We start from the raw sequence: 4853 nt of genomic DNA, 5'->3' as shown, positions 1-4853 counted from the left end.
TCGTTTTTTTTTTTTTAATTCTTTTACTCTAAAAATCAAAATTAAAAAAATCACTAACACAAAATGAAATCTCTCCTTAACAAAAAGTTGTGAACTATGAGTAAGGGTATGGAAGGAAAAACAAAGGTATGTCCACAATATTTTAAAGTAGGGTTAGTGGTACGTTTGATTCACTAATGTTGTTGATATTAATTTCAGCTAAATAATTAAAAGTGGAGTACCATACAGGAACCTACCTTTTAACACCTTGAGTGAAACATGAGTCATACAATGGATGGAAAAAAAAAAAGTAAATTGCCCAAACCATTATTTGTTTCAATGATCTTACTCAATGCTTCATATTTAATCAGATATACACTACATTAATCTAGGGGAAAACCCTTGAAAGTGTAGCTTATGATTATTAAATTTTACTTGCTTAATTTCAATGTATATTTTACCCCCAGGGCCTTAAAGCCAAAGTTGATACTTAGCCACACCAATATATGTATAGCCTCCCATCTCCCATATAGTCCCCATCTTGATATCTTGAGTAGTCTTCTTCAGCACCTCCAGCTCTTGCCTATTGTCCTTCACCTGGCGCCATCATCTCTGTCTTGTACTTCAATGGAATCATTATTGTTAAACACTTATCAATCTCATGGATGAATTTAATCTGTTTGTTTACAAAATTAAATTTTGAACTTTTAGATTTTTTAAATTTTGGCTATCTAAAATTCCTTTTTCTGACATAATTCATGTTTCTATATCCTTATAAACGCAATGTGAGTAGTTTATCTCAACATGAAAAACATTATGGATGACAAGTAAATTGTATAAAATTACTGTAGTGTTTTTCCCAGCCTATACTGATGGCTGGAAAAGGTCATGGCCATATTCTTTAGAATTTCTATATGTTACGGGATGGTGTTTACTTTAGCCATGTTAACGGTCTAAAACCACTTTAAAAAATTTCTTTAAACAGTATAATATCATTTCCAGCCCATCAATCTAGAGGACTGGAGATAATCGGGGTGAGGGAGGATAATGAACTAAGGAGGAGTAGGTATTAGAAAAGGAGGTAACAGGGTTATCAACATTCGTACAATTTTAGTGGGGAGAATGTCTATCTACTGTGATTGAGAGCAATTTGAGACTTTGAACTTTTCCTGTTTTTAATAATTTTGGGTACAGTTTCTATCTCCAAAATGAAGTTTATTCATAGTTCATTTGTAGTTTTTCATAGGTCTTGCTGGTCATTATGCAAGTTCTTTCTATGTCTTTGTGTTCCATTTCCTGCATTGGTTGCATTTAATTGTGTAGTTAATTTAAAGATACAAATGTTATTTCTCTTTTGTAGGGCTAGTGAGTGAATGTTTTTCACCATATCCAATGTAAAAGTTAGTTGTTATGAAGGTAACTACTATTATTGTATCAGAATAGACAGAAAAGAATTTTTTATTTTCTTTTACTTCGTAATGAAAATTTCAATTCTTTGTGTACTTAAATTATAGTGGCCATTGTCCTACTACATAGAATAATTTTGTTCCGTTATTTTGTAATACTTTTAGATCTCAAGCATTAGTTATCGGCCGGAGGCATTACTTTCAGCCCGTTCAACTGCTTGTTGCAAGCCCAATTTTAATTTTTTGGGCTTTCTGAAACTTAATTGTTTTATATTATATTTTCAATACGTTCACGATGTGTACCCCATCGGGTACACGCGATCTTTCACAACTGCCATCATGTACGGGTACACACAGAGCTTTTGTAAGGTGCGTGTGCACCGATGGGGTAAACGATGCTATGCATTTTCTTATTGCGTTTTTATTGTTTGCCTGTCTTGGTGGTTTGTTACATTTGATCCTGCGCTTAAATAAATAACTCAGACTATCCTATACTCCGTTGGATGTATGATTGCTGAAATTTTAAGGTAAACATTGGAACAACTCACTGAAATAAGTTAATATTTGTGTGCAAAATTGCAAAGCTTACATACTTTTCTCGTTATACTTAGATGTTTAACATAAAAATCTTTTACAATTTTTTGCCATTATTATTGAGAAATTTAACAGCATATTAAAAGTCGGGAAATCAGCCGTTATCGTGAACGTATTAAGCACTTTCCTTTTAAAAAATAACAAATAATGTGAAGTGGAAAAAATACAAATTCATCCTTTTACATAATATTTAGTATCTCAAGAGATCTTTTTGGTCAGCCGGATATGAGTTATTCACATTCAGCAGGTATGAACAACCAAAGATATTCTTTTGGATTAAAACTTACCCCGTTGACAATTTTTTTTATTTTACAAAGAACATATGGCATGACGGTAACAACAAACAATTTATGTAGCTATCCACTCACAGCGCTATAACACAGATAATGTGACACATAGTGCTGATGTATAACAACAAAATTTTGTTCAGCAAGAATTTTGTCCACTTTTAACAATGCGCAACTTCATTATGTTTTTTATCTTCAAGATTTCTTAGTTATCTTCATGATCTTGTGTAGTATTCTTTAGGAGAACAGGTGTAACAGGTAATTACTTTGAAATCATGATTTGCAACTCAGGCAGTTAGTTTCATAATTGGGCTTACCATTTTAGGATTATATAATGCAAATCTGTAATCAAAACAAAAAGATTTTCTAGATATTTCTAAAACCTAATCTAATTAGCCTATTTAATTTTTCTGAGAGTAATAATAAAAGTTTGGCTAGTTTTACTTTCAGAGAGAGAAAAATTATCATAATATAAAACCTGATTCCCTCATCACTGACCTGTGTCACTGAATTTATGGTTTCAATGTGAACTGAAAACTTTCCCTAACTTAATGAAATAAATCAAAATATAGTAACAGAAGAAAAAGGTCAAGCTTCAGTAAAATAAGCGGCCACAACGTCAATCAAATGAGCGATATTTCTGATTATCTGAACTATTGAATAATAATGAAACCAAAAAGACGAACTGTATTATGTTATAGGTATTTCATATCACAGTATAGTTCTACTATGTGTATATGTACCGGGTGACTTAAAAGTAACACCCACCTCCCCTATTAACTTTTTTATGAATAAAGATGGAGTGATTTCTTTAGGGGTTGTTTATATGACCAACTAAGGAGTTTCTTGATGTACAAACATTTTTGACTCCCTCCCCAAAATGGGTATTTTGGGGGTGTCAAAATTTTAAAATAGAAACCCCTAGCACTTGACACCTCATTTTAAAGTTATTATAAAAAGAAGAATACTGGTGCAAACTAGAAGTCTCTAATGTTACTCTATCAAATTTGGTGGCCAATTAAAGTTTCAATTTATTATAAAACCCCCACAGTTTAAATTAAATTTAAAGTTATTGTAAGGTAGATAAAACAATCACTCACTAGTTATTTTGAGTACTTAGGACATAAAACAGATTAACATTGCATTTATTAGGTTTTGTTTTGTCTGACGAAGCCCATTAGGAAGTCCTAGGAATACCAATAGCTGATTTGGTCATGTCATCTCTTACTGTTTACTAGTTAGTAAACACACATTCAGTCCACTTACTGTGTAAAAGTGGTCTTAATTTAAACAAACGTATTGACAACAATGGACACCATATGTCTGATCTCATCTTTAAAACTAAGCAAAAATTAACTTCATTTGTTGAATTTTATAGTATAAAAAGAAATAAAATACACGTCTTCATTACTTTCTTTTCAATGTAATTTCTAAATCTATTAGTACTATAGTTATAGTAGTATAGTATAGTAGGCAAAGTGTTAACATTATATACTATAGCTATAGTAGTAATGGAAATTAACATTATATACTACAGCTATAGTAGTACTGGTAAATAACAAATTCACTACCACACATCACACAGTAATAGTGGTTGGTGACACTCACAATATCTGACTCTGCACATTTTGGTAGGCAAAGTGTTAAGCCTATTATGACCATTATAGTTTCCCACATTTATTTTATTGTAGGGTGTTTTTGTTAATTTAGAAGATACTTGTATAATTTAGAATATTCTGTGTATGTAAATGTAACAGAAATCTTTATTGAGTTAAATTTTACATCATAATGGTTTCTATTTTTTTACCTCAAACTATGTTTCACTGCTGATTTTTACAGAGACAGGTCTATACAGTTTAGATATATACTTTTTTAAACAAAATAATTATTTTTTGAATTATTTTGTTATTTTTAATAACAGTAATAGTAATGTTTCTAGCATAATATTATGGTAGACACACAGCAAAGACAGTAGCACACATTTACGCAATCACTTGATCAAAATATTACGTCCAAAACCGTAAAGGGTTTGAATGAAAGTACAACAACTGTATGTATGTGTCCTACATTGTGTATACACAATTAGGCCTGTGTACCTTAACAGTTTTACATAAGAACTTTTACAGTGACTGATCTATATTTAAATTGAAGATATCTGTCTAGCTACAATAATAGTTAGCACTTTCACTGCAACTCTATACTAGTGAAACTTGAACACTTTGTTAAATTCTGTGTTTAACATGTTAAACTACTGTAGCCTACATTAACTATCTAGCTAAACCACATGTAGTTAACACTTTCACTGCGGCACTGAGTGATACAGAACACTCTTAACCATCCAGTATACACTAGGGCGTCTGTCACAGTCAACATGTTAAAATACTGTAGCCTACATTAACTATCTAGCTACACCATATGTAGTTAACACTTTCACTGCGGCACTGAGTGATACTGAGCACTATAAACTCATCCAGTATACAGTCTGTCACAGTCAATATGTTAAAATACTGTAGCCTACATTAACTGTCTAGCTACACCACATGTAGTTAACACTTTCACTGCGGCACTGAGTGATACTGAACACTAT

This window comes from Homalodisca vitripennis, chromosome 2, assembly GCF_021130785.1.
Source record: "Homalodisca vitripennis isolate AUS2020 chromosome 2, UT_GWSS_2.1, whole genome shotgun sequence".
Lineage (NCBI taxonomy): Eukaryota > Metazoa > Arthropoda > Insecta > Hemiptera > Cicadellidae > Homalodisca > Homalodisca vitripennis.
This window is presented reverse-complemented; position numbering follows the sequence as displayed.